At 36.3% G+C, this 21655-nt stretch overlaps 1 protein-coding gene and 1 pseudogene across 1 annotated transcript in view; both read left to right on the plus strand.

Moving 5' to 3' along the window:
* LIN52 (lin-52 DREAM MuvB core complex component) overlaps positions 1–21655 on the plus strand; it is a 108571-nt gene that overhangs the window by 63817 nt on the left and 23099 nt on the right. The window lies entirely within an intron of this gene.
* LOC134371765 (small ubiquitin-related modifier 2-like) overlaps positions 2086–21655 on the plus strand; it is a 39872-nt pseudogene continuing 20302 nt past the window's right edge.

The raw sequence follows: 21655 nt of genomic DNA on the forward strand, positions 1-21655 counted from the left end.
CTTCCATGAATTGGTCGCTTCTTAAGGTCAGCACTTGTCTTCCCCTTAACCACCTAACTACTAGAAAGAAGCATGAAACACAGTATACCAGTATGGATATGAGTGGAGAAAGACCTAGACAAGCCCCGTCTAGCTAAATTGTGACTTGCTAGCCTCTTTAGAGACCTGAATTTCTCAAGAAAACCAGACTTGGGGGCCACTTCTGATTGGATGAAGGCAATTCGTGAACAAGCCTCAGACCATCTCTGTTCCACAGCAAGAAATTATCATTGATGAATTATTCCCTTGAGAAGGATCCCACAGAGGGAGTAGAGCAAACTCCAGGTTTAGCTTAAATGTCAATTTCTTTGGAAGGCCATGCCTGACCCCTAGACTGAGTCATTCCTACCTTTCTTTTGCTCACTGGCACCGTGTACTTCCCCTTACCCAGCCCAGTATTGCAGTTGCTTTTGGAGTGTCTGCTTTGTTCTCCATGGGGTTCCCAGTTTGTAACACACACATATGACCGTCCTTCAAAAAGTTTGTGGATTCCCCGTATTGGCCGGTTGCAATACAAAACAAAACAAACTATAAAGAAAAGTGTATATATGATTTAGGCTGGCTGGTTAATGAGCTAAAGTTGGTTAAAGCATGGTGTTACAACAAGGTTGAGGATTCAGATCCTTGTACCAGCCAGCTGCACCCCCCCCAAAAAAAAAGTTTGTGGAGAAATGAAATTAAAAGATAATACAAATCTTTCCTTAAACTTTTTGAAGACTCTTCATAGTGCTAGGAAAGTGCAAGAGGGGGAGGGAAAGAAGTCAGATACTACCTCTGGGTTTAGGCAATCTCTTTATTAGGGTATAAGTGATATTTTTATGTACAAAAAAGTTCAATTTGGCTGCTGGTGTTATTGTTGCTTTTGCTTCTTCTGTTTTGCCTCTGATTCTATGTATTTATAAATGTACAAATCCACATGAAAAGGAAATTTTGGCATTAACTCAGGCTGTTATACGGTATAGCTGTGCAAAGGATTATTTACAGGCCCAAACACCCTTCTCTCTATAAGAGTTTATAATCTCTATAGACTAAAAAGAATTAGGTCCCCCGAGGTGGCTGCTGTTCTTAGCCCAGGTAAAAACCTTTAATTCTTCACTAACAACTGTGTGTAGTTCCATGTGCGTATGAGGATTTTGAGATCACTGTGTAAAAATTACTTTTTATATTAATTATTCATAGTAAAGGGAGAGAATTTACCTTTTGCAAAGCTCTATTTTAGGCCATATTGGTTTTCATAAATCCATTTTGGTTAATGTTTACTAAACATTAATTAACTTACTCTTTACTTTCCCAAGCACTAATGGAAATACTGGATTATAACCAATTTAATACTCTCTGGACATTCTACTAGACACTTTCCTCAATGTGATTTAAGGCAGTTTATAATCACTCCTTGCAGTCTTGAGGCCAGTTTTCAATTCATGAGACTCATATATCCTGCTAGTTTTAATTAATTTTGCAAGGAAGATGCCAGGAGAAGCAGTATTAAATGCTTTTTTATCAGGTTATTTCATCTAGTGGGTTCTTGTCAGCTACTAATCTTGTAATTTTATCACAACAAAATACAAAGGTTTCTCTGACATAGTTTGTTCTTACTCTTGTTCTTCAGTGCTTAGTGCTCAGGTTTGGGTAACCTTATATTTACAGTTGTCTTATTCAGGTTTTGATGTTAGGGAATTTCTTTACATTTGTAACAGTAATTACTAGAATTCATTTTTTAACATTAGGATTTGGGGATAAGTTTCAACTGGTATCATACTGTGTTCCATTTATTTGCTCTTTTTGGGTGATTATATCAGCTAGGATCCAGTCAGGAGTAACACGAACAGGGAAAATTTTAAATAAAGAATTGTTATCTAAGTGAAAGGTAGTTGACTTCTAAAAAGGTAAAAGATGACTGGAAGGTATGCAGAGGTAGCAATTGCAGAAAGCTGCTGATCCTAGAACTGAAAGAAAATGAACAACAAGGGAATTTAGAAACTTAGAGTAGGTCCCCACAAGGCTTAGACTCAGACCTCTGAAGAGAAGACACACTGCCACAGGAACATGCTGCCCACTGCCACTGCCCTCTGCCAGTGTATTGTAGGAGCAGCCCACCCCTGTGGTGGTGAAGAGTTTTTGCTGGAGGGAGTCCCACAACTGAATTTTGAGGGCCACCATTGCCAAGGTGAGCATTGCCAGGACCCTGCATGCCAACCTATTTGTCACTGCACAGAGAAACCACACACTGCAAGAAGGAAGAAAAGTTCTTTCTTCCTGCCTCAGCCTTGCAGTCTCCTTCCAGTGCCCTTTATTGGCAAAGCTTAACATGGAGCCAGCTGGCAAAGAAGAAATGTAACCTGCTGCTGGGCCCACCTTCAGTATCACAAAGCAGGACAAAGAAGGGTGAGTTAGAAGCTGAGAGACAACAAATGAATAACTGGTACAGTGAGTAAAAGCTTTGTGTAAATTTAAATCTCACAAATTAAATAACTTAATTTTGCACCATGAATAGTTTCTATTTCATTTGTTTCTTAATAGATATGTATTTCTCTCAAAGCAACTTTTGTGCTTGGCTGGGTAGCATTTACCACCTGGACAATGCTATCTGAGCATTAACTTAGGTCTAAGTGTCCCCCAAAATTCTGTTGGTTACTTTTCACGAGGGAGTTTAATAAATATTATTCAATAAGTAGGTTTTAACAAATTTCCAAAATTAAAAAAAAAAAATCTTATAGTAATTAGAAGACAACTAAGCATGATTGTGAATAAAAGATTTCTCTCCCAACCTCTTAGCCACATTGATTTTTCCTAATTGGCTTTACAACTAATTCTCTCTTCTAGCCATTTCATTTTTCTTGAGCTGTTATTATTCTCTACCAACTTTTTTAGCCACATTTAACTCTCCTGTTCCTGTCTTCCTTCAGCACCTTTCTTACAACCATTTAATTGTTCTTCAACTATTTTTTATGTTTGTCTTCCCAACTAAACTGTCAGGCCCCTGTAGTCAGGGACCATGTTTTATATGACTTTTGTATATTATAGAACAGCACTGTACAAATCACCTGTTGAATAGATGGAATCATTTTATATTTACGGAACAAGAAATGGAAACATAACCTCCAAGGCAAACAGAAAAAAGATGGGCACTTACCTGTACTTTTCTTCATTTTTTCCTTTTCAGAAACTTTCAACAGTCTGTTAATTGTCTCTGGTTCTCTAGAAAGAGTATAACCAAGAGTAGGAATGTAAAGATATAAAATCAAAGTAGGAGGTCTGGGGTGGGGGGATGACAAAACAGTTATAACCACGGAGAAAGCTGGAAGTATCTAAAGTGAAAAATGAATGTGGAGAGAGGGTAGTTCTAGGTTAATGATGGTTTTAAAGAAGACATAATCCCTTAAGGAGAGAACAGGAAAGAGGACAACGTCAACAAAATTTTGGAAGCTGGAAAGCCTGTGAACTTAGCAGACCAATGAAAAACAATACTAAAGTGAGGAAAGCCAAGAACCAAGCCAGTTCACTATACTCCAAAAGGCTGAAGATTGGTGGTTCCAGCCTTTTGGAAGGGGAGATGGCTTATATAAGGAGGATTAACAAGCTTAACTCCTACCCTCAGTTTTTAAGCAGCTTTTTAGTCCCCTGTTTTGACATAGGAAAAAACAATTAAAGATTACCAATGTTTGAGAAAAGCCCCTAACATGAAAAATAAAGGTCAAAGGCAACAAATGAATTAAACAACTTGGAGAAAATAGACTATGCCTTCAGGAAGATGAAATTGATAATTGCATGGTACATTTCAATATCTTAAGATTCAGACAGCAGGCAGACATAGAGTATGTAGTTGAATTAGAGATAAATACAGAGAAAACCAAGCAAAGCAGAAAGCTAAATCATCACTTCCTATATTGGGGGTAATCAGTAGATAATGCCTGAAAATGAAAATTCAAGAAGTAGTAATACAGGCATATATATAGTCATTTAGAGACATAGAGGTAAAAATAAAATAATCAGCTCAACATGGTGAAAGTGGTTGCTACTGGGAAGGAGTTAATGAAGAACTGCAGTTTTTCTTAACAAACCTTATAGAATTATTTGATTTTTGAAATATGCATGAATAACTTTAATTTTAAAAAAATAACTTAAAAATAGGTGAAGTAGGTAATAGGAAGGACAGAGACTGAATGTTGTAATATGGAGGCAGGGCTAAATAACATTTGATAGGAAAATAAATAGAAGCCAAAACAGGCAATGTATATGAATAGGCCAGAAATAAAAGATGTCTACCTCTCTTTATGTGAAAGGAAGTGAATTGCTTTGAATTAAAATGTGATTGCTTACATATTTTCAGTTTTTGTGTTATAAAATCTGTGTACCTAAACTTATACTACAGTCCAAAATAAAGAATTAACAGTGGGAAGCAATTATATTCCTACACCATGCTGGGAAAAAGGACCCCAAATCCAAGCCCTTAGCAGTATGTTAGTGACACAATTTGATTAAGGAATTTCACTCCTTCCCGTCTTTCCTCCTTTGATATGAGTGGTACTTTTCTGAGTATTTAGTTGGATTGCAATTCAGTTGGAAAAAAATAAAATTCTGTGCTAATTTCCATTCAGGTCCTCTAATATTGACCTCTGGTAAATGGTACGTTTTGGTGGATGTACTTTTACTTTTTTAACATGGCATTGAATTGTACATTTAGCACTAGGTCTAGGTGATCTCTCTGGGGAGAGTGTAATTGATGGATCCTTTTTCTGCAGTCCCAGGTGGCCTGTCAGGAGAGCAGGTGTTGCTGGGATGGTGTATGCATCCAAGAGTCAGAGTGCAAATCTGATCAAGGCGTGTATTTCCAAAACCACTCAGGCTAGTGTCTCTCCTGGGGAAGAGGCCAACATTGGCCTTCTATGGTTTTTTTTTTTCCCCCTCCAAGGTAAAAGAAAGAAAGAAAAACTAATTATCAACCTGCAGCAAATGTCATTCAACTCAAATCCCTGAAGGATAAAGGCGTAGGTGACAAATGTTCCTGCAGAGAGGGTTGAGCTGTCACTTGTCTTTTTAATGTATCATCCATGTTTGGCAATAGAATCACATGCTGTTTCTCCTTATTGTGTGTTTTATCTGAAGAAATACTGAATATCTGTAAGCACAAAAGAATTGTACAATTTTTATAAATCCCTTGAGTTTGAACAGAATCCTAGTATCAAGGGGGATGATAAGAGGTTAGTTTCATTGCTCATAAAGTGTTCAGGGGACAGCTGTCTGTTGACTTAGTTGTTCCTAATACTTCACCTATTTTTCCTTACTTCTAATTAGACTTGCTACATCCCATTTTGACTGCTTGACTAACTGTGGACATTGATCCATGTTCTCTTCCAGAGGACAGAGTTAGAAACGATGGAGAAAAGTTAGAAAGGGGGTAGGTTTTTGTTTTCGTTTTTTTTGCCACAGTATTAAGGAAGAACTTTCCAAATGTCCAATTAAATGGACTCTCCTAAAGTACTGAGTTCCCCATCACTGGGAATAGAACTCTGTGATTAATTCTAGAATATTATCAGATGCTGCTGGGGATTAGGTGGGAGCTTAGATTAGGTGATCTCAAATATTCTTTTCAATAAGAATTAAGGTTTCTATTATTTTTGCTTTCAAAAGAAGTTATACAAAATAAACAGCTAGTCACCAAGTTGAATTGCTCCATTTTTACAATATTTCTGTTTGTTCCGAATCTTATATTCCTCTCTGTTATAACAGTTATTTATTAATGGGTACAGCAATTCTATTAGTACTTGCCTTGAATTAGTAAATGTTCTGATAGAAAAATTAACCAGTTTTTCAACCAGCATTTAGAGTAAAAGGAAACATGAGAGTACTTCAGAAAGTTTGTGGAAAAATGGAATTGAAAGATAATATGGATCTTTCAATGAACTTTTCGAAGACTCCTTGTATGCTTAATCTGAAGCCTGAATGACCTGGGTTTACATAATAGGAAGAATTTCTGAGAGGAATGTTAAAATTTGGATGGAAGTATGAAATTGCCTGTTTTACACACAGTGAAAGTAGAACAAGCTTTCCTGTCTGAAATCTCATTGACTTGAGCCTTACCTTAGTGACTGTTTCTAAACTGTCTTCTTTTCACACATTCCCAGCCCAAGTTTTTTTTGTCTCTTTTTAAGAGAAGTTCTGTTTTACCAGGAATACCTAGACTATCTTGAGTAAATGAACCTCTTCTCTTTCTCTTCATATCTAAGCCTGTTGTCTCTGTTTTCTTATCCTTTTCCCCAATTCCAAGAAGTGTTCTTTCTGTTCTCAAAGGGTAATCCCTCTTTTTCTTGTATTCTGGTTTCTGTTTTCTTGTAACTTCTAAGGAAACTTCAACCTTATTTCCATGTTTATTTCCTCTCTCTCCAGCATTGTATGTCTATTCCTCTTCCAACATTTCCCAGATAAGGGACTCATTTCCATTGCCAGACAATTAGAATCATCCCAACAGAATTCTTCCTTCTCTGTACTTCTCTTAATTTATAGCCGCAGTTGTTACTATGATGTCAGTAGCAACACAAAGGAAAGGAAATTTCTCTCACACATAAATAGCTCAATGTATTTAAAAAAAAAAAACTATCATAGTGCCCTTTTCTAAAACTTGCTCATGTTACCAGTCACCTAATTCTGTTGTTTCACAATTGTTAATTGAGTTTGTTTTATGCCTCAAACACTTAGATTCCATGATCTCAAAGAAAAGACATCCATGAGTAACTTGTCGTCCAGTGAGAGACACACGTGTAATCAGATAATGGTAGTTCAGTACAAAAGAAGTTTGTGTGTGGTTCATGGCTGATGTGCCAGGAGGAGTTGTCAACTATGCCTGGGTGATGGTTTTAGAGAAGGCTTCACAGAAGAAACACTTGAGGCTGGGTCTTGAACTTGCTGGATGGACATAAACAGTACAGGAGCACAAAAGAAGGGAGGAGTGATGGGCCAGTCTCAGTAATTGGAATAATATACGCAGGCACAGAAGTATGAAGTAATACGGAGCATTTGAGGAAATGCTAGTTGTTCTGTGTAGCAGGGTCATGTAGGAGAAGAGAAGGAGATAAAGTTGTCCACTCGGTGTAAGCTCTTTAGTGCCAGGACCTTGTCTGGCTCATTCATCATTTTACCCACATTGCCTAGTGCATAGCAGATGCTTAGTAAATATCTGTTGAATGAAGAAATGAGATAGCTAGAAGGGGCTTGCAAGCCATGAGGGAGAATTTTAACATCATTCTGAAAATGAGTGGAAGTAATTGAAGATTTCTTTTTAAACTGGGGAATAATGATTAGATCTGGCTGTAGAAAAATCACTTTAGCGATAGACTGGAGAGAGAGTAAACTTGAGACCGGGAGATCAGTAATAATCCAGAGAAGAGATGGAATGGGCCTAAACTAAGGCAGTGGTGATGCAGAAAATGTGACTGATGTGAGATGTTTGGGTCAGAGAATCAACAAGATTTAGTGACCAATTGAAGACGAGGTGAAGAAGGACCCAGCATGACCTTCCCTGATTTCTAATTTGGATGACTTGGTAGATGTGCTCCCCTTGCCTGGAATGGGGATACAGAATATAAAGCAGGTTTGAAGTGGAAGGATAAAGGTATGTAAAATCAGTTACTTCCTTAACTTCTTATTGTGTTTTAAGATACCTCTGATTTCACCTTCTAGTTTACCAACATTTTTCTTAAAATATGACAATGAAAAGCACTCTAATTATGGTCTGATCCCTGAACAGTACAATATTGTTTCCTTTCATCTGAAAACTACTTCTATTAATGGAAACTGATATTTGTGTAAACACTTGCATCTCACAGAGTTAGCTCATACTGAACTTGAAAATCAACTAGAAACCCATTGTTTTTCAGTTTATCAAATTGTGCCTGTTTCCATCCTGCATAGTTTTTAAAAATTAAATATTAGATTTTACATTTATCTAATGGCTTTTTCTAGCCTCATTACTCTTCACATACTTCTCTGACTTCTGGGAACCTGTACTTCCAGGCTATATTCTTTCTTCTGAATCTTTATCTGTGAGAATTTCTAAAGATTGTACCTCATTTCTCTTTTCCAAAGCACCTCATGCCTTTGTCCTTTTCTGTGACTGCCACTTGGAATGCCTCAGCCCCTACTGTCCACTTGTCTGCATCTTATTCAGGCTCAAGGCCCAATTCAAGCTTTATGTTATGAATTTTCCATCTTTGTGCTCTTATAGCACTTATTCTTTAGTATATTATGTCCCTTAATCATACTTTGTCTTAATCATTGTTTAAACGTTTTGGTATGATATGTCAACATTAGAATATCTTCTGTATTATTGAAATATAGTCTTTGAAGGAGAGGTCAAATTTTTATGTTATGTTATTTTCCTTGATAACTTAATAATAAGCTCTTGTAAAGGTAAATGAATGAGTTATAGAATGCCTGAAATCTTTATCAGTTGTGCATTCATAAGGTTTTTACAGATTGCCCCAATAATTATATAATAACTTAAAATTCTATCATACCTTTCAAATAGGACTTTCAGTATACTAGAAAGCTTCTTACTGCCCTCTTGTGAAAAGTAAGGTAATACTGCCAATTAACAGTGCTGAGAAAAGTTAAGCAATTTTTATTTAAATTCCATGAAGACTGGCCTTTTTCATACTTTTAGGGCTTTTATATCTTCTACAGATTCTCAAGCATAATTACTAATGGACATTTCTTTCCTTTTTATGTGTTTCTGAGGTGAATATGAAATAGTAATTTATTTGATTACCTGTCAGGATTTGTAATGCTGCATCTTGCCAAATTATCAGCCTCAAAGCAAAACAAAATCAAAATAATTTTTAGTGAGGTGAACTCTGTGATGTTCTATTTAACATTTTAAAATTTTTTATTGGTGGCTGGCTGGTACAGGGATCGGAACCCTTGACCTTGATGTTACTAGCACCATGCTGTCCCAAGTGAGCTAACCATCCAGCCCTCTATTTAACTTTTTAAAGTTGTCTTGGAGTTTAAATGTTCATTTTCTCCAATTAAAAATGGAAGAGATTGAGTTCTGGTCAAGATGGTGGAAGAGACAGTCCCTAGCATCACTCTCTCCCACAAATCAACCAATTTACAACTATAAAAATGTAACAACAGTCAAGCTGGGGCCGCTGGAGCTCAGGGGAAGAGGAGGAGAGACCTACGGAGTTCATGAAGGCAGGAGAAACCATGATTAGAAAAAGAAAAAACTGCTCAGAGTGTTTTGGGCTGTAGCCACTTTAAGGCTGGAGCTGCTGAGTGTGTGGAGCAGGAGCCAGCAGAAACTGCAGCTGTGCCCTTTGGATGGAGTTACTTGGAGGCGGCAGGGGAGAAGAGGGCCTTGGGGGCCCCCAGGACAGCAAGACCACTAATAGGGTTCCCATGGACCCACGCAAGAGCGAAGAGCTAGAATAGCTAAAAAAGGGGAGCCATTCAGAGGCCAGTGAGTCATATCCAGGAACCAGCACGGGGCCTGTCCCATGGGAAGTGTTTGGAGCATGGGTGGTGGGGGAGATGGGCCCATGGGGGGGAACTCTGGGACACAGCAAGGTTAGCTGACCGCCCCCCCCCCCCCAATCAGCACAGGACCAGAATTGCATGGGGTGCAGTTTGATGAAAAGACTCAGGCCCAGATCAGAGTTTCTACACAACCCAGGTACACTGGGTCTCTGGAGAGCTGGAAGTACCTATAAGGTCAATCATTAAACCCTGAGCTGCACAAAAAGCCTTCCCTAGGGAAACAGCAGCAAAACAGCAATTTAGCTCAACCACACAGCTCAAGTACTGATTCCCACTGGAAGTTCCTCCGTTTTAGAAGTAAGCAAAGGACAAAAAATTAGTTCTAGCCCAGGCACACCACCAGTGCCTTGGGGCCCAGCAGGGGACCCGAGGCATGGATCCGGACACCGGACCCCCCTCCCACAACCACGCACACTGCCAGTGCCTTAGGGCCCTGCCTAGGGCCTGGGACATGGAGCCAGGAACCAGACCCCCCTCCCGCCCACACCCAGGCACACCACCAGCACCTCAGGGTCCTGCCTGGGGCCCAGGAAATGAAGCCAGGGACCAGAGCCCCCCACCCACACCCAGGCTCACTGCCAGTGCCTCAGGGCCCTGCCTGGGGGCCCAGGGCATGTAGCTGGGGACCAGATCCCCCCACCTGCAACCAGGCACACCACCAGTGCCAAGGAACATGCCAAAAACATCACATCCATGTGAGTGGCCCACCACAGCCACCACAGTAACCATGGCTGCTGCGAAAGTGGCTAGATGTCACAACCACCATGCAAAGGGTCCACCAACCACTGGAGTGCATCAACACAAGGAGAGTCACCAGCAGAGACCAAAGAAAAGAAGAGAATTTCTCTCCACAAAGCCCATTCCAGAGTGACAGAAGAAGCATCTGCTCTATGAGAATATCGGGGGACCTAAACACACCTCTCAGCATTGGACAGATCATCTAGGCAACAAATCAACAGAGTAACCATTACTCTTTCAGAGGGAAAGAAGAAATCTAGGGTTATCAGTGCTGGGAGGAGGGAGGAAGGGGGGGATAGGGAGATATTGGACAAGGGGCATACAGAATAAGTACAATTTGTAACAATATACATACTAGTAATATTGATTTGATCAACATATGTCAACATTGAATCCCCAAAATATGTATAATCAATTATGATTCAATTAAAAAAAATGGAAGAGATTGAAAAGTTATAGAGGTTTTTATGTTTGTTTGTTTGATGCTTTTGATAATGTAAGATTTGATAGTAAGAACTGAATGATGAGTAGGCCATTCTATATCCTCCATTTCTCTTCCTTCCTCTCCTAAGATTTTTTTTTTTAAATCAAGAGTAATCTTCACTCTCTTGTTCTGAAACCTCACTCTTCCTACTACAAACTCTATGAAATATAATAGCATTCTGGACTTATGCCTATTAAAATCTATATGATATACATAAAATCAAAAGCAGAACTTAACTTACTTAAAAATAGATATAAACTATCCAAAATGAAGCACTGAGAGAGAAATATTAAAAACAAAATTAACAACCCCAGTGAAACAATATCAACAGTTTAACATACAAGGATACTCAAAAAAGTTCATGCAAAAATTGAATTAAAAAATAGTAGAAATCTTTCCATGAACATTTTTTTTTTGCCCATGAACTTTTTAAAGACCCCTCATACATGTAATTGGAGTCCCAGAAGGAAAGAACTTGGGCACAGGCCAGAAAAAATATTTGAAGAAACAAGTGACCCCAAATTTTCCAAATATGATAAAGGCAGCCAGTGAAACCCAAACATTAAGAAAACTATACCAAGACACATCTTAATCAAATTGCTAGAAACTAGTGATAAAGAGAAAATCTTAAGAGCAGACAGAGAAAAAAGATATGCCAAAGACATGAAATCTTTAAAATACTGAAAGGAAAAAAAAACAACTGTCAACCTAGAATTCTATATCTGCAAAAATATTCTTCAAAAATAAAGGCAAAGTAAAGACATTTTCCAGACAAACAGAAACCAAGATAATTTGTATCCAGCAGATGTACACTACAAGAAAGGTTTAAGGATGTCTAAGGCACAACTAATAAGCCAGTAGTGGAAGTATAATGGCATACTAAAGAATACTTTGTTGATCCAAAAAAGGCAGGGAAAAAAAGGAACAAACAACATGTGGGAAAAATAGAATAACTAGCAAGATGATAGATACAAGCTGTAGTGGATTGAATTATGTCCCCCCAAATTCACTGAAGCTTGAATTGTGTCCCCAAGTTTTATGTATTAGAAACTTGGTCCCCACTGTGACTGTTAAGAGGGTGGGAAATCCTATAGTGGTAATTGAAAGATGGAGCCTTGAAGAGGTGATTGGATTGTAGGATCATGCCTTAGGGAATGGATTAAAAATGGTGGTCAGGGCATGTTTCTGAGGGCTTTATTAAAAGAGGAGAGCTGTCTTTCTCTCTGTGTGTTCTCTCTGCTCTCTCTGCTTCCACAATCTTGCAATGTGAGACCTCTGGGTCACTGTCGCCAACACCAGATGGACTTTGGACTTCCCAGCCTCAGAAACTGTAAACAATATATTTCATTTCTTTATAAATTACCCAGTTCCAAGTATTTTGTTATTAGCAACAAAAACAGACTAATACACAAGCCAAACCATATAGTAATTGTATATAATGGTCTAAACACACCAATTAAAAGACAGAGATTATCAGAAGGTTTAAGTAGTCATATAAAGACACAGATAAGTTAAAAATAAAAGGATAGAAAAAGATATTCCATGCAAACATTAATCAAAAGAAAGTTGAAATGGCTATATTAATATCAAAGTAGAATTCAGAACTAGGCATATTACAGAGAGAAAGAGAGACATATCATAATGATAAAGGGTCAATTCATCAAAAGATAAGAACAGAAATGAAAGATAAATGAAATGGATACCTCTCTAGCTAGACTGATCAAGTAAAAAAAAGAGAGAGAAGGCATAAATTACCAATATCAGGAGTGAAGGAGGACCGTCACAGATTCTACAAACAATGGAAGGGCACTATGGAAACTTTATTCTAATAAATTTGAGAGCTTAGATGAAATTGGCAAATTCCTTGGAAGATGCAAATTTTCAAAATTGACTTAAGAAGATAGAGAAAACCAAGTAGCCCTACATCTAGGAAAGAAATTGAATTTCTAATTAAAAACATCTCACAAACAAAATTTTAGGCCCCGATGGCATCACTGATAAATTCAATTAAACATTTAATGAAGAATTAGTACCAGCTCCCACACATATGCTCAGAAAATAGAGGAGGAAAGAAACATTTCTCAACTTATATGATGAAGCCAGCATTTTCCAAATAGCAAAATCAGACAAAGACAAGAAAATAAAACTGCCATCTAATATCTCTCATTAACAGAGACACAAAAATTCTTAACAAAATATTAGCAAGTTGATCCCAAAAGTATATAAAATAATAGTAATAATAATACATCATGATCAAGTGGGGTTTATCTTATGAATTCAAAATTGATTTAATATTTAAAATCAATATAATATACGATATAAACAGAACAAAAGAGAAAAAAACACGATCATTTCAATGTGTGAAGAAAAACCATTTGGAAAATTCAACACCTATTTGTGGTTTAAAAAAATTTTTTTGCAGCAAACTTGAAGTAGAAGGGATCTCCAAACTGATAAAGGATGTCTATCCCCCCAAAACCCTACTATTATCATTATACTTAGTCACAAAAGACTGAATGCTTTCTCTCTGAGATTGGAACAAAGCAAGGGTGTCTGCTTTTACACTTTTATTTAGCTTTTTACCAGAGGTCTTAAATAGTGAAATAAGGAAAGACAAGTTAAAGGCCTACAAATCAGAAGGAAAGAAATAAAACTGACTTTATTTACATATGACATGAATATAGATATCTAAGGAGTATACAAAAAAGCTACCTAAACTAATAAATGAAATTTAGCAGGTAGCAGGATACAAAGTCAAAATACAAAAATCAATTGTATTTCTGTATACCACTAATGAATAATTGGTAAGTGAATTTTTTTTTTTTTTTTTTTTAAAGATGACAAGTAGGGGGATCTTAACCCTTGACTTGGTGTTATCAGTACCACACTCTCCCAAGTGAGCCAACCGGCCATCCTTATATAGGGATTTGAACCCATGGCCTTGGTGTTATCAGCACCACACTCTCCCAAGTGAGCCATGGGCAAGGCCTGTTAAATGAATTTTTAAAAACGGTATAAAATATAAAAAATATAATTTATTTTCAAAAGCCATGAAATTCTTAGGAATAAATTTAGCAAGGTATGTATAAGATATATCCTGAAACCTGTAAAGCATTGCTGAGAGAAATTAAAGATCTAAATAAATGAAGATATACTCTTATACCATGTTTATGGATCAGAAGGCTGAATATTGTTAACATGTTGGTTTTCTCTAGATTGATGTACATATTAAAGGTAATTCCAAAGTTGAAAGCTGAAGGGCTGCCTGGTTAGCTCAGTTGGTTATGTAACAGTGTTATATAACACCAAGATCAAGGATTCGGATCCCCTCACCTGCCAACTGCCAAAAAAAAAAAAAAAAAAAATGAACACTGTATGATCCTAAAGTTTATATGGAAATGCAAAGGACCTAATAACTAGGACAATTTTGAAAAAAAAAACAACAACATTGGAAGATTTGCACAATCTGATTTCAAGACTTACTGTAAAGCTTCTCTTATTAAGACAGTGGTTTTCACATAAAGATAGGGATAGAGATGAATGGAACAGAATAAAGAGTCCATAAATAGACCTATACTTATGTAATCAATTGATTTTTGATAAAAGTGCCAAAATCATTTAGGATAGTGTTTTCAACAAATAGTGTTGGAACAACTGAGTATCTGTGTGGGAAGAAATGAATGTTGACCCTTACCTCACAACATAAAAAAATTAAAATAGTTTATGGATATAAACATAAATTCTGAAACTGTAAGACTTCAAGTAGAAAACATAAGAGAAATTATGTATCCTTGGGATAGCCAAAGATTTCTTAGATAACACAAATAGCATAAACCATAAAAGAAAAACTTAACAAGTTATGCTTCATCAAAATTAAAAACTTCTGCTCTTCAGAAGATCCTATTAAGAAAATTAAAAAGACATATTACAGCCTGGGATAAAATATTTGCAATACATACAGTTGTCCCTCAGTATCCAGAGTGGATTTGTTTCAGGACTCCCAGTGGATATCAAAGTCTACAGATGTTCAAGTCCCTGATATAAAATGGTGTAGTATTTGCGTATAAGTTACGCACATCCTCCCGTATATTTTAAATCATCTCTAGATTACTTGTAAAACCTAATACAATGTGCTATATAAATACTTGTTATACTGTATGTTTAGGAAGTAGTGACAAGAAAAAAAAAACTGAATACGGTCAGTACAGATGCAACCATCAGAGGCCTAACTACATAGTACAAGTCAGCAACAACGTGACATTTTCTGGAATTTTTTATCTCCAATACTTGCTGCAGTTGGTTGAATGAATCTGAGTATGCAGAACCTGCAGATACAGAGAGCCAGCTGTTCATGGTTGATTCTCATTCACTGATTCTGAATTTGGAAATTCACCTACTCACTAAAATGTACTTACAATCCCAAAATCAATATATGAGGTGCTTTCTTGGTCATTTGTAGACATGCACAGGGCGGTGAAAAATTTGAATCACCAGACACACATGTTCCAGCTGAGGTTGAACAAGGTGATATTCTGCCTTCTTGTTTTAGCTTTTATATTGTAAACAAGTGTCCTTTTCATGGCCTGTTTAGTGCCACATATTCTGCAATTTTGTTCTTTTCGTTGGTGATTTCACTGTTTAGAATGGCCCCCCAAGGGGTTTCACTCAACGTAAGTTTCTCCAGGTTCATCCATGTTGTTGCAAATGGAAGTATTTCATTCTTTTCTATGGCAGAGTAGTATTACATAGGTGGTTAATAACTTCAGTAATGTTGCAGGATACAAAATAAATGCCCCCAAATCAGTAGCATTTACATACTCAAATAATGAATTACCAGAAAGAGAAATAAAGGAAGTAAGCCCTTTATACGGTACCTAGGGATCAATTTAACCAAGGAGGTGAAAGACCTCTACAATGAGAATTACAAACTACTTCTGAAAGAAATTAGACACAAAAGATGGAAAGATATTTCATGCTCTTGGATTGGAAGAATTAACATTGTGAAAATGTCTATACTACCCAAAGTGATGTACAGATTCAGTGCAATCACCATCAAAATAGCAATGACATTCTTCACAGAAATGGAGAAAACAATTTTACCTTTCATATGGAAAAACAAAAGACCCTGAATAGCCAAAGCAATCCTGAGCAAAAAAAAAAAAAAAAAAAATCCAGAGGCATAACTCTGCCTGACTTCAAATTATACTACAAAGTTATTGTAACCAAAACAGCATGGTACTGGTACAAAAATAGACATTCAGACCAGTGGAGTAGAGTAGAGAACTGAGAAATCACTCCTCAGGCTTATAGCCATCTGATACTAGACAAAGGCAACAAAAACCTACATTGGGGAAAAGATTGCCTCTTCAATAAGTGGTGCTGGGAAAACTGGATATCCGTGTACAGAAGAATGAAACTAGATATGCATTTCTCACCACACACTAAAATCAACTCAAAATGGATAAAAGACCTAAGTATAAGACCTGAAACTGTAAAATTACTAAGGGAAAATATAGGTGAAACACTTCAGCAGTTAGTTCAGGGCACAGGCTTTATGAGCATGACCCCGAAAGCACAAGCAACAAAAGAAAAAATAAATGGGACTGTATCAAACTAAAAAGTTTCTGCACAGCAAAAGAAACAATCAATATAGTGAAAAGACAACCTACAGAGTGGGAGAAAATTTTTGCTAACTATGCATCCAACAAGGGACTAATATCCAGAATATACATAGAACTCAAGCAGTTATACAGTAAAAAAAAAAAAAAAAGTCCCAATTAAAAAATGGGCCAAGGAGTTGAATAGACATTTTTCAAAGGAAGACATACAAATAGCCAACAGATCTATGAAAAAATGCTCAATATCACTAGTCATCGGGGAAATGCAAATTAAAACCACACAGATATACCACCTCACTCCAGTTAGAACTGGCTATAATCAAAAAGATGGTGAATGACAAATGCTGGTGAGGGTGTGGAAAGAAGGGAACACTACTGTGCTGTTGGTGGGACTGTAAATTAGTACAACCACTTTGGAAAACAATATGGAGGTTTCTCAAACAACTACAGATAGATCTTCCGTATGATCCAGCAATCCCTCTTCTGGGTATATATCCAGAGGAATGGAAATCATCATGTCAAAGAGATACCTGCACTCCTATGTTTATCGCAGTTCTGTTTACAATAGCCAAGATATGGAACCAACCTAAATGCTTTTTGTATAAATGAAGTAATCTACATTGCTCATGATCTGAGTTAGTATAGCTGATTCAGTTATTACATTTAACCAATTATTTACGTGTACTGAGGATTACTTAGTTTTCATAGCAACATTAATCTTTCATTTTGTGGATTTTGATATGTTTAAGTATACAGCTTTGTTAAATGTTTTTGTATTTAATGCATTTGCATTAATCTAATCTACTTATATTAAATCTAATTGCATCCTGACTTCCTGGGATGAATATCTAGTCATTAAACAAAAGGAACATTTTTCAAATAATTATTCATACTGTCTAAATAACCTAAGTACTGTACTTATTTTAATTCAAAGTATAGTGTCTTTGTTTTCTAAAACAGTGCATCATAAGTACAAATTCTGATGTTATTTGAATTTAATAGAATTGAATTTATGAAGAATATTTTTTCTTGAAGTATATAGCAGTATAATGTCCCAATGTCCAGGGTTTTTTTTTATCAAGAACATTGATTGGTTAGATTTTCAGTCAGTTCATTAGCAAGAGCAAAGCCAGAAGGAAAGGGTGTTTTCTTTGTGCTTTAGGATAGAGGTAAGAACTTGGTACCTGTGTCTTTAGTGGAGAAACTCATATTCTATTGCTGTGAATCTCCCTTGTATGAAGTCTCTTTATTAAGAGTGTGACTTGAGTCCAAAGGGCTTTTAATTTTTGTTCAGCTGTACACATCATGCAATTTTTTCCAGTTTTATTGAGATATTTTCCATATACCATAAATTAACCCACTTCAAGTGTACAAGTCAATGGGCTTTTAATCTATTCACAGAATGATGCAACTGTCATCACAATCTATTTTTGGAATATTTCCATTACCCCAGAAAGAAACTCCATACTCATTTGCAGTCAATCCCTGTTACCGCTGATACCCCCATTTGGCTCCACAAGCCCTAAGTAACCACTAATGTACTTTCTGTCCTTTCTGTCTCTGGAGCTCATTTCTTTTTATTCCCAAATAATATTTCATTACATGGATATACCACCTTTTGTTTATTCGTTTATCAGTTGGTGGATATTTGGGTTGTTTCCACTCTTTGGCTGTTATGAATAATACTGCTATGCACATTCATGTACAAGTTTTTGCATCATCACCATTTTTAACTTTCTTTTGATGTGCGGGTATGTTTGTATATTATGCCATAAGATTTGCATTAGAACACCCTGGGTATAGTTTTAACTAAATATGAATACAACATATGTCATCCAATGATCTAACTACATTTAACTAAACTGATAGTTACTCAACTATTTATTAGTTGGTCCTTCGTCTTTTTGAGTCATTTAGAAACTGACTCAGTATACAAAAACACAGCCCTTTTTGCTTTCATCACTCAGTGTTGAATTCCATTTCAAGGGACTCTAGAGTTTGATATTTAATATCATGAACTAAAATGGAGAAGAATGGCTTACTGTGAATCATTTATAGTTGGTTGGCATCTTGGGGCATGAAAAGCTGAATGACAACAAGAGGTCATCATCTGTTTTGTTGTTTTTTAAAGCTCAGTCGTATATTGTTTTGTTTTTGCTTGGAGTGAAACCTTGCAAGAAAGAATCTATACACTTAAAATGCTGAACAGCTTCTGGCATATAGAAATTAATTTCTCTATTGACATTAACCTCAAAGACACATCATTGATTGTACAGATGAAGTAAATGTACCCAGTAGTTCAAGTTGAACTTGAGTAATCACTAAGAATGTCGTTCTAAGAGAGTGATTAATGGTAGGAATCTTTGTGTTATTCACATTGTTTTCTGGCTGTTGACTCAACTCTGGATTTTGGGGTTTATTTGATAGAAATAAAACCCCTTAAATCAGAACTAGATTAGTGGGGACTTGGTAAATTGTCTTTATTAAAATAGACCTTTTAGGAAATTATGAAAACTAGCTTTTGTAGTTTCTCTACCTTCCAAAAAACTGAGGTTTAGTCAGGTATCTTTGTTTAGAGTAATGTTAGTTTATTGGAATCAACATTAATATAGAGGGAAAACTGAGTCTAAGATTTGACTATGAGTATTTCATGGAATTAGGTCAGATTGATCTTATAAGCACAGAAGTTTTTACTTATTAAGATAGCATCCTCCAACCTGGAATTTACGAATCATTTATTTCTTTTACATAAAAATAAAGGCATTTAAATAAAACTTTTTAGTAAAAGCATGGTAGATGTTTCTTGTTTTTTTGTAAGTATTTTGAAAACTTCAGTCTTGAGAGGAAACTACACTTAGGAGCAAGCTATTTTGACTTAATTGTGGTTTGGTTGTTGACTGTCACAGCTTTTTGCCTAACAAAATATGATGAATAATTATAATAAGCTTAGTTTCTGCCAAATTTTGGATAAGCTAAATTCATTATTTAAAGTTTAATTTCTTTTCTCTCTCTCTCTCTCTTTTTTTTAAAGATGACCAGTAAGGGGATCTTAACCCTTGACTTGGTGTTGTCAACACCATGCTCACCCATTGAGCTAACCGGCCATCCCCATATGGGATCCGAACCCGTGGCCTTGGTATTATCAGCACCACACTCTCCTGAGTGAGCCACGGGCCGGCCCCAAAGGCTTAATTTCTAAAAAGCAGACCCATGTCTTAGACCAATTTGGTATCCACAAGAAATACTGTACAGTGCTGGGAATTAAGTGGGAACTTAGGGCTTGTTTTGAGATTCTATTTCATAATGTTCACTTGCATTTTACTCCAGTGGCCTAGTGGAAATCTTTTAAAAAGGAGCTGTTCTTAACTTAGCCTGGGTATTCCCAAAAAGTACATTCCTAAATGCTCTGTTCAAACATCACCCCTTTCAAAATCTTTTCCGACCCAAGTCTTCTGTAGTAATAACTATGTCCATTTCTGTCCTCATCCTCTCTGTTCTATACTCCTCTTATAGCTTTAATGACATTGTTTGATAATTATTTATTTCCCAGGCTGTCTTTTGCCAAGATTCTCAAAGTTAAGGATTGTATTTTAGCCCTAACACTGAGCACAATAGATGGCAATAAAGATAGAACTAAAGTTTTGATTGAAATTCTAATTCTTTGGCTGAATATATCAGTTTCTCCCTTTGTTGTTCATATTTGTAAAAGATAGTGCCCCCCTTTTTTTGTTTTATGTTAATAAATATATTTTCTAATCATAATTTTGGTAAAATAAAACCCTCCCTCCTCTGTTAGTAATGAATTAGAGCTTTGGGATACTGGGGACAAAATCAAAGAGCCTGGATAGTAAATTAGTGGTTCTCAAACTTTAGTGTGCATCAAAGTCACCTGTAGGGCTGGTAAAATGTGCATTTCTGGCTGGCCAATTAGCTCAATTCGTTAGAGTATGGTTCTGATAACAGGTTTTGATTCTGATTCAGTATATCTGGGGTGGGACTTGAGAATTTATATATCTAAGAAGTTCCCAAGTGATGCTGATGTGGTTGGTTCAGGGACCACACTTTGAGGAACCACTGATAGGTTATAAATTCTAACTAATGTACTAGAAAGACATCCAGCATATTGAAATAGGGTCTGTTTCTTATCTCCCCACCTGGCTCTCTCTTTAAAGTCTTGGGAAAAAAAGCACTCCGTATTTGCAAAACTCTCTACAGGTGTCATGTCTACATAGAGCACTAATTCTTGGTGAGCAAACTTAAGTGCTCAAAGGATGGGGGAGGAATTTTCTAAGGAAGAATGGCAGATCTCTTTTGGTATCTCATCATCTGCAATTATAAGAGCATATAATGGGCATGCAGTAAGAACTTTTTGACTAGCTGTTTAAACTAGTTTAGAACTCTCACCTTCTGATCTTGAGGCCAGTGGTCTAGGATATAAAATGCTTCTTTTCACTTTCACTTCTGTATTGGTTGAAATGCAAGTAAAATTAATGAAATGAAAAAGATATATTTTAAATTTAATTATTAAGAATTATACTAAATGCTTATATAGAATCTAATTAATCAGATTTTTCCCTTTATTATATTTTGTCATATTAATTATCCGTAATTTATTTTTAATATCCTAAATTACAGACTGTATTGTCATTAAAAGAATATTCTTTCATCCAGTACATGTTTATTGTATGTTAACTATGTACAGGTTAAGCTCTGGAGTTTCAGTGATGCAGACTGTAAACACAGTATAATTTCCTGTCTGAGGGTATTTTTCGCATTCTAAGTATTTTAAATTAGTAATTTATGAATGTTGTAAATAAGGTTATTCAGAAACATCAAAATCGGGTATTCCAAAAAAACAGAAGGATAACTAGCTGTTATTTCTAATCATAGGAAAAATAACCATTACGCTATGACTTCCTAAGTAGGCATGTCATACAATCAAGTTCTCACCTGATTGTAATGTGGTTTTGAAAGAAATTCACAAGCAAGTGAAAACAGAAATTGTTGTACCTTTGTACCACTACAAGATTTTAGAGGGAGAATGTTTTTAAAATGAAGGCTTACTGGATGACTACTGTATATTGTGCATTTTTTCTTTGTCTGTTAGGGAAATTATCACTAAAAGTCTCTTCCATTGATGAATTTGGTCAGGTTGAGAAAAATGAACCTTATGTGTGTCAAACTACAGTGCAAACAATTAAAAATCAAATTATCAGCTAGAACAAGTAATTTGTTTTAAATT

This window comes from Cynocephalus volans, chromosome 3 (genome assembly GCF_027409185.1).
Source record: "Cynocephalus volans isolate mCynVol1 chromosome 3, mCynVol1.pri, whole genome shotgun sequence".
Lineage (NCBI taxonomy): Eukaryota > Metazoa > Chordata > Mammalia > Dermoptera > Cynocephalidae > Cynocephalus > Cynocephalus volans.